Source organism: Castor canadensis, chromosome 11 (assembly GCF_047511655.1).
Source record: "Castor canadensis chromosome 11, mCasCan1.hap1v2, whole genome shotgun sequence".
Classification (NCBI taxonomy): Eukaryota; Metazoa; Chordata; class Mammalia; order Rodentia; family Castoridae; genus Castor; species Castor canadensis.
In genome coordinates this window covers 31,167,088-31,177,398 of record NC_133396.1, presented here as the reverse complement: position 1 = coordinate 31,177,398, position 10,311 = coordinate 31,167,088, and positions in this window count along the sequence as shown.

Below are 10,311 nucleotides of genomic sequence, written 5' to 3'. Positions count from 1 at the left end.
ATTCCAATATCACTCCTCATTTTGTGTGTGTATGTTATTTTCCAAATATCTTTGGAGATTATACTTACTACTTTAATTATAACATTCTTATTTTAATTAACACTACACTACTTTCTATTAAAATTATAATTATTGCTTTATATATGTGTCTTTTAAATTACATAGGAAAAGAAAAGAATTACAAATAAAAAACATTCATATTACATTCTATATTACTCTTATTCATGTCTTCCACTGTTTCATGGGTGTTTGTACTACTGTCCAGTGTCTTCTCTTGTGAATCTGAACTCTTTGTAGTATTTTTTGTGTGGCAGATCTGCAAGTAACAAATTGTCCTCATTTAAAAATGTTTTTGAGAATGTGTTGATTTATCCTCCATTTTCAAATGATAGTTTCACTGGAAACAGAATTTTCCATTGACAAGTTTTTCAAATTATTATTTCAGCACTGAATATGGCCCCCATAGTTTCTGATGAGAAATCAGCTATTAATCTTATTGAAGATCACTTGTACATAATGAGTTGCTTCTCTTTTGCTGATTTTAAGATTATCTCTTTGTCTTTGGATTTTGACAGTTTGATTATAATTTGTCTAAGTGTGGATTTCTCTGCATTTATGCTACTTGGAGTTTGTTCAGCATGTTTTGTTTGTTGAGACAAGGTCTTGCTATGTAACTGTGTTAGCTAACATTGACTGTCAACTGATTGGATTGAGAAGTGCCTGGGTGATTAGTAAAGCACACCTCTGGGTTTATATTTGAAGATGTTTCTAGAGAGAATTAAAGAATTGAGGAGATCCTCCCTGAATGTGGGTGACACCATCTTACTTAGGCTGGCAGCCAGGAAGGAATAAAAGGATAGAATGAAAGGAGAAAAGCAATTAGCACAGACCTTTTCTCTCTCCACTTCCTGGCTTTCATGATGTGAGCTTCTCTGCTGTGCCATGACCTGCCCATCATGATGAACTGAAACCTCTGAAACCACAAGCCAGAATAAATCCCTTCCTCCTTTTAAGTTGTTTTGTCAGGCATTTTGTCAAAGCTGTAAAAAAAGTAATATAGAAAATTGGTATCAGGAATGGGATCATTGCCATGACTAAAGGACCATGTGTTTGTTAAGCCTTTGGAATTGTTTTGTGGGAGGAATTTGGAAAAGTTTGCAGAAGCAGGTTAGAAAAGCTTAGAATGATGTGTATAGAGCTTAATAGGCAATTCTTGTGATAGCTCAGAAGACAAGAATTCTGATAGAAATGTAGAGAGTAAAGACTGCACTCATGAGATTTCAGTGGGAATGAGGACTCTTGAGAATTAGATTAGAATCTATTTTGTAACATTATGATGAAGTATTTGTCTACATTTTGTCTATGTGCTGAGACTTTGAGTGAGGCTGAATTTAAAAGTGATAGACTAATTAATCTCATAGAGAAGATTTTAAGGCAGACCAGCTTTAAGGCTACAACATGGGAGATTCCAAAATGGCAGTTAGAGGGAGGAAGCAGAAAGCGTGCCTCCTAAAGTAAAATCTTGGAGAGATGCTGGAGATACACCTTACAGGCAAAACCACCGAGAAGAAGCAAAACTTTGACCCCTCCACACCTCCAGCCTGTGCAGAGAATCTCCACTTCACATTAAATGGAGAAACCAGGAGGGCCCACAGGCTGCTGCCAGACACCAGCGCCCAGACAGCTTGGGAAGACGCAGACCACAAGGTAAGCTAAGCAGTACAGAGTACTCCCACAGACAGCCCTGTGCCAGATCAGCATAGCCCCCTGGACAGACCTACCCCCACCCAGGGAAAAAAGAGAAACTGAGTAATAAGCAATAAGAACAATAAAGACACGTAGCAAAGAGGGCAGGGCACCCAGAGCGCCGAAGAGGGGGCGAGGGGAATCCCTCACAGAACTGTTAATAAACAAGCTGGATGGAGAAGGCAGGAGCGGCAGCACACGCCCAGCAACCAGGAGCAGGAAAGCTTGTGAAAGTGGTGGTGGGAGGAAAACTCCACAGGAGAGGGGAGAAGGCCCATTTCCCACGTGAACTGTAAATAAACACAATGGCCTGGGAAAGCGGGTCCTGTGTCACCTCCCCCAGTGTGCTTGGAAAGGGGAAAGCTTGTAGCAGCAGCTCATGCACAGGAGAACTCTGAGTAAACAAAGCCTGCAGGGCCAGGTGAGTGCTAAGCTCACCCCTGAGATCTGCATAAAAAACACGTCCAGCAACAGCAGGCTGACAGCAGTGGGCAGGCAAGCCACAGCCACAGATACCACTCACAGAACTGTCTCCAGACTTTTTTTCTTTCTTTTCTCTCTCCCTACCTTTGATGAGACAACAACCGAACTATGCCTGCATGCTGAAAAACTTACTGAAACTGTATTACATTTGAACTTGGGAAACTTTGTGGGGTTTTTTTTTGTTTTGTGCAGTTTTGTTCTACTTTATGTTTCCCCTTTGATGAGACAACTACAGAACAACATCTAAGGCACCATCTCCAGGATTGGAGGCTGAGGGATGAACACCAAAATTATTAAGACTGAGACTTTATTGCATTTGAACTTGGAGATTTTTTTTATACATATGTATTTTTTTCATTTATTTATTTTTTATTTACTTATTTATTTTTTATTTTCAATCCTCTCTGTCTCTCTAATGCCTTTGCAGCTTACGGTTGATTAGTACACTGTCTATCCCTGTTTATATCTTTGAAACTTTTTTTGTTTGTTTCTTTGCTTTGTTTTTTTTCTACTTGTTTATTTGTTTTTCCCTTTACTTTAATTCCTTTGCTTTCCATCTCCTCTCACCCTTCCATTCTAAATATCACCAGTGTTATTATTACAAGCCAGAAAATACTTAATTGCACACAGTACAGGGACAATAACAACACCAAGGGCAATGATGGGAAGACAGAAAAAACAGGGAAACCACTTTCCCCACAGCAAAAAATTAGTACAGGAACCAGAGGGAAATGAAGAAAACAGATACACAGACCCAGACTCCAACAAAATGAAGATAAACTATGCCAAAGAACCCAATGAAGCCCACAAGAATAATTTAAAAGAAGACATACTACAGGTACTCAATGAGAATTTTATAGAGATGATACTGGATATGGTCAACCAAAATGTACAGGAGACACTCAAGAAATTCCAAGACAACAAAAATAGAGAATTTGAAAAAGCAAAAGAAGAAATAAAGGAAACCATAGAAGCACTGTATAAACACCAAAGTGAAATAGAGAACATGATTAATAAAGAGATAAATGAACTCACGACAAAATAACATTAAAGAGGAAACGACCCAGGATATGGAAAACCTCAGAAAAAAGAACGAAACAGAATTACAAAACAAAATGAAAGGACAATCCAGCAGAATAGAACAAACAGAAGACAGAATCTCAGAACTCGAAGATGAAATGGTAATTAAAGGAAAAACTGAAGAACTATTAGTTCTCAAGACCTATGAAACAACTCAAGACCTGTGAAAAGAAAATGCAAGAACTCACCGACTCCATCAAAAAACCAAACCTGAGAATCATGGGCATCGAGAAGGAGAAGAGGTGCAAGCAAAGGGAATGTGTAATATATTCAACAAAATAACAGAAAATTTCCCAAATCTAGAGAAAGCTATTCCCATACAGATGCAAGAGGCCTCCAGAACACCAAACAGACCAGATCAAAATAGAACTACCCCATGGCATATCATTATTAAAACAACAAGTTCAGAAACTAGGGAAAGAATATTGAAGGCTGTAAGAGAGAAAAAACAAATAACATACAAAAGTAAACCCATCAAAATCACAGCAGACTTCTCAACAGAAACATTAAAAGCAAGAAGAGCTTGGGGAGAGATCTTCCGGGCACTGAATGAAAATAACTTCAACCCTTGGATACTCTACCCAGCAAAACTATCATTCAAAATAGATGGAGCAATAAAAGTCTTCCATGATAAGCAGAAACTAAAACAATATGTGACCACAAAGCCATCACTACAAAGGATTCTTCAAGGGATTCTACACACAGAAAGTGAAACCCAACATAACCATGTAAGGACAGGTAGCACCAAACTACAGGAAAAGAAAAAGCAAGAAAGTAGAGAGTAACCTCAACTTAGGTACACACAATCAAACCTTCAAACAACTAAGACAACTAAATGACAGGAATCACCACATACCTATCAGTACTAACACTTAATGTTCACAGACTTAATTCCCCCATCAAAAGGCACCATTTGATGAAATGGATTAAAAAGGAAATCCAACAATTTGTTGCTTACAGGAGACCCATCTCACCGACAGAAATAAGCATAGGCTTAGGATGAAAGGCTGGAAGATGATTTACCAAGCCAATGGCCCCCGAAAACAGGCAGGAGTAGCAATACTTATCTTTGACAAAGTAGACTTCAAACCTACACTGATCAAATGAGATAAAGGACATTCCATACTAATAAAAGGGGAAATAGACCAAAAGGAAATAATAATCATCAACCTATATGCACCCAATGTCAATGCACTCAATTTCATCAAACATACCCTGAAGGACCTAAAAGCATATATTAACTCCAACACAGTGGTTGTGGTAGACTTTAACACCCCATTATCATCAACAGATAGGTCATCCAAGGAAAAAATCAATAAAGAAATTCAAGGTCTAAAATAGATCAAATGGACTTACTTGATGTCTACAGAGCATTTCATCCAACTTCTACACAATATACATTCTTCTCAGCAGCCCATGGAACCTTCTCCAAAATAGATCATATCCTTGGGCACAATGCAAGCCTCAGCAAATAGAAGAAAATAGAAATTATACCATGCATTCTATCTGATCACAATGCAATAAAACTAGAACTCAACAACAAAAGTAAAGACAAAAAACATGCAAACAGCTGGAAACTGAATAACTCATTACTTAATGAACAATGGGTCATTGATGAAATAAGAAGAAATTTAAAACTTCCTGGAAGTCAATGAAATTGAAAGCACAACCTACCAGAACCTATGGGACACAGCAAAGGCAGTCCTGAGAGGAAAATTTATAGACATGAGTGCATATATTAAAAAGATTGAAGATCCCAAATCAATGACCTAATGATACATCTCAAAATCCTAGAAAAACAAGAACAAGCAAATCCCAAAACAAATAGAACGAGAGAAATAATAAAAATAAGAGCTGAAATCAATGAACTAGAAGCCAAAAAAACCATACAAAGAATTAATGAAACAAAAAGTTGGTTCTTTGAAAAAATAAACAAGATTGACAGACACCTGGCAAACCTGACTAAAATGAGGAGAGAAAAAACCCAAATTAGTAGAATCAGTAATGCAAAAGGGGAGATAACAACAAACACCATGGAAGTCCAGGAAATCATCAGAGACTACTACGAGAACCTATATTTAAATAAATTTGAAAATTTAAAGAAATGGACAGATTTCTAGATACATATGACCATCCAAAACTGAACCAAGAGGATATTAATCACCTGAATAGATCTATAGCACAAAATGAAATTGAAATAGCAATCAAGAGTCTCCCCAAAAAGAAAAGTCCAGGGCCTGATGGATTTTCTGCTGAATTCTATCAGACCTTTAAAGAAGAACTGATACCAACCCTCCTTAAACTGTTCCATGAAATAGAAAGGGAAGGAAAACTGCCTAACACATTTTATGAAGCCAGTATTACACTTATCCCCAAACCAGGCAAAGATACCTCCAAAAAGGAGAACTATAGGCCAATCTCCTTAATGAACACTGATGCAAAAATCCTCAACAAAATAATGGCAAACCGAATTCAACAACACATCAAAAAGGTTATTCACCACGACCAAGTAGGCTTCATCCCAGGAATGCAGGGGTGGTTCAACGTATGAAAATCAATAAATGTAATAAACCACATTAACAGAAGCAAAGACAAAAACCACTTGATCATCTCAATAGATGCAAAAAAAGCCTTTGATAAGATCCAACACTATTTCATGGTAAAAGCTCTAAGAAAACTAGGAATAGAAGGAAAGTACCTCAACATTATAAAAGCTATATATGTCAAACCTACAGCCAGCATTATACTTAATGGAGAAAAACTGAAACCATTCCCTCTAAAATCAGGAACCAGACAAAGATGCCCACTATTTCCACTCCTATTCAACATAGTACTGGAATTCCTAGCCAGAGCAATTAGGCAAGAAGAAGGAATAAAAGGTATACAAATAGGTAAAGAAACTGTCAAAATATCCCTATTTGCAGACAATATGATTCTATACCTTAAAGACCCAAAAAACTCTACTCAGAAGCTCCTAGACACCATCAATAGCTATAGCAAGGTAGCAGGATATAAAATCAACATAGAAAAATCATTAGCATTTCTATACACTAATAATGAACAAACTGAGAAAGAATATATGAAAACAATTCCATTTACAATAGCCTCAAAAAAAAATCAAATACCTAGGTGTAAACCTAACAAAGGATGTGAACAACCTCTACAAGGAAAACTATACACTTCTGAAGAAAGAGATTGAGGAAGACTATAGAAAGTGGAGAGATCTCCCATGCTCATAGATTGGTAGACTCAACATAGTAAAAAATGTCTATACTCCCAAAAGTAATCTACATGTTTAATGCAATTCCCATCAAAATTCCAATGACATTCATTAAAGAGACAGAAAAATCTACTGTTAAATTTATATGGAAACACAAGAGGCCACGAATAGCCAAGGCAATACTCAGTCAAAAGAACAATGCTGGAGGCATCACGATACCTGACTTCAAACTATATTACAAAGCAATAACAATAAAAACAGGATGGTACTGGCACAAAAACAGACATGAAGACCAGTGGAACAGAATAGAGGACCCAGATATGAAGCCACATAACTATAACCAACTTGTCTTTGACAAAGGCGCTAAAAATATACAATGGAGAAAAAGCAGCATCTTCAATAATATCTGCTGGGAAAACTGGTTAGCAGTCTGCAAAAAACTGAAACTAGATCCATGTATATCACCCTATACCAATATTAACTCAAAATGGATCAAGGATCTTAATATCAGACCACAAACTCTAAAGTTGATACAGGAAAGAGTAGGAAATACTCTGGAATTAGTAGGTATAGGTAAGAACTTTCTCAATGGAACCCCAGCAGCACAGCAACTAAGAGATAGCATAGATAAATGGTACCTCATAAAACTAAAAAGCTTCTGCTCAACAAAAGAAATGGTCTCTAAACTGAAGAGAACACCCACAGAGTGGGAGAAAATATTTGCCAGCTACACATCAGACAAAGGACTGATAACCAGAATATATAGGGAACTTAAAAAACTAAATTCTCCCAAAACTAATGAACCAATAAAGAAATGGGCAAGTGAACTAAACAGAACTTTCTCAAAAGAAGAAATTCAAAAGGCCAAAAAACACATGAAAAAATGCTCACCATCTCTAGCAATAAAGGAAACGCAAATTAAAACCACACTAAGATTCCACCTCACCCCTGTTAGAATAGCCATCATCAGCAACACCACCAACAACAGGTGTTGGCGAGGATGCGGGGAAAAAGGAACCCTCTTACACTGTTGGTGGGAATGTAAACTAGTACAACCACTCTGGAAACAAATTTGGAGGCTACGTAAAAAGCTAGACATTGATCTACCATTTGATCCAGCAGTACCACTCTTGGGGATATACCCAAAAGACTGTGACACAGGTTACTCCAGAGGCACCTGCACACCCATGTTTATTGCAGCACTATTCACAATAGGCAAGTTATGGAAACAGCCAAGATGCCCCACTACTGATAAATGGATCAAGAAAATGTGGTATCTATACACAATGGAATTTTATGCAGCCATGAAGAAGAACGAAATGTTATCATTTGCTGGTAAATGGATGGAATTGGAGAACATCATTTTGAGTGAGGTTAGCTTGGCCCAAAAGACCAAAAATCGTATGTTCTCCCTCAGATGCGGACATTAGATCAAGGGCAAACACAACAAGGGGATTGAACTTTGATCACATGACAAAAGCGAGAGCACACAAGGGAGATATGAGGATAGGTAAGACAATTAAAAAATTAGTTAGCATTTGTTGCCCTCAACACAGAGAAACTAAAGCAGATACCTTAAAAGCAACTGAGGCCAATAGGAGAAGGGAACCAGGAACTAGAGAAAAGGTTAGATCAAGAAGAATTAGCCTAGAAAGTAACACACATGCACAGGAAATTAATATGAGTCAACTCCCTGTATAGGTATCCTTATCTCAACTAGCAAAAACCTTTGTTCCTTCCTATTATTGCTTATACTCTCTCTTCAACAAAATTAGAGATAAGGGCAAAATAGTTTCTGCTGGGTATTGAGGGGGTGGGAGGGAGAGGGAGGGGTGGGGTGGGTGGTAAGGGAGGGGGTGGGGTCAGGGGGGAGAAATGACCCAAGCATTGTATGCACATATGAAACAATAAAAAAATTAAAAATAAATAAATAAATAAATAAATAAATAAATAAGGCTACAACATGGGTTTTGCTGGCTGCCTTTAGCTAGATGTAGTTATAATTTAGAGCAAAAAACAAATTGGAAAGATTTGAAAAACTTTCACTTTGTTCAAAAAAAAAGCATGCATAAAGTTGACAACAAGGAAAGTATCGCTGCTAAAGTGATTAGGAAGATTCTTTGCATTGAGATAAAAGGGCATTTCAGTAATTGCCTGGACCTCACTCATTGCAGGGTCAAGGATAAAAAGGAGCAAACTCATTTGAGAGAGCTTAAGGGTGCCCTGCTGGGAAGTATTTCTCCATATGCAGCCATCCATATACTCAGAAGCCAGTAGCTACAGTGTAATAATCAGGGGGCATATTACTGCTCAAGCTGGTGGCATACCTCGAAAGTTTCCATGTGATGTTGGCTTTTCAGGATTGCAGAACAGAAGGGTTATAAGGTCATGAAGGCTTCCACCCAGATTTTAGTGGAAAGCCTCGAAGGCCAGGCAATGTGGCAAGGTTCAGATCCCTGCAGGTGGCTACTGAGAATGCAACATATGAGGCTACAAGGATGAATTTGAAGATTCATGGAGACCCCACTAAGTTAGAGATGTCAGGAAAAGTGGAATGTCTGCTAAGGAAAGCTACAGTGAGTGAGCAAAGCCAGCCCAATTGAGAGGTTGTGTGGGCTACAGCTGCTGAGGTCATAAGGATGGATCTATCCAAGACTTCTGGGGCCCACATCCTGCCACCATGTGTGCTGGATGCCAGGCATGTATCTACAGGATTTAATCTTTTCTCTGCTGGGTTTTGGTATTGCTTTGATCCCACCTCTCCTTTCTAGTTTTCCATTCCTCCCTTTTGGAACAGACATGTTTGTCTTGTGCTATTGTGTGTTGGGGGCATGTAACTTGTTTTTGATTTCACAGGAGTTAACAGCTAAGAATTTGCCTTGAGTCTCAGAGGAATCTGAAAATTAGTCTTTAAATTAATTCTGGAACTATTAAGACTATGTGTACTCTTAAAGATGGAGCTTATGCATTTTGTATTAGGGGATGAACCAGGAGTGAAATGTCAAGGTTTAAAAGATGTTTGGGGGTATCAGGTTGATAAGGAGTGGTCTTGTGATGATTAACCTTGATTGTTAACTTAATTGGATTGAGAAGCTCCTATGTGATTAGTAAAGCACACCTCTGGATTTGTCAGTGAGGGCATTTCCAGAGAGGACTAACTAGAGAGAAGAGACTGTCCTTGAATGTGGGTGGCACTATCCTATAAGGTGGGGTCCTGTATGAAAATTTAAGAGGGAAAAAGCTAGCACAGGCATTCTCACTGAGCTTCCTGGCCTCTGTGATGTGAGCTACTCTCCTCTGCCAGGTCCTCCCCACCATCATGGACTGAAATCTCTGAAACCATGAGCCAAAATAAATGCTTCCTTATTTTGAGTGTTTGTCAGGTATTTTTGTCACAGTAGCAAGAAAAAACTATTATGGTAGCTCAGGTTGGCCTTGAATTTGCAGTCCTTCTGTCTTAACCTCTTGAGTTCTAAGGTATAGGCATATACCTATGCCTGGCATAAGTATTTTAACTTTTGTGATCAAACCTTGGAAGCTTTTCACCAAAATTTGGTTTTTGGTGGTAGGGCTTGAATGCAGGGCCTCATGCATGCTAAATGTGTGTTCTACTATTGAGTTGTACACCAAGTCCTTCATCACTTATGTTTCAAATTTTCTTTCTGTCCCCTCTCCTTATTCCTCTCCTTTTACAACTCTCATATGTTGTTTTGCCTGAGGGCATCTTCTAGGTCTCTGAGGCTTTGGGTTTCTTAATTTGTTTTTCTTTCTGCTCCTTGGAC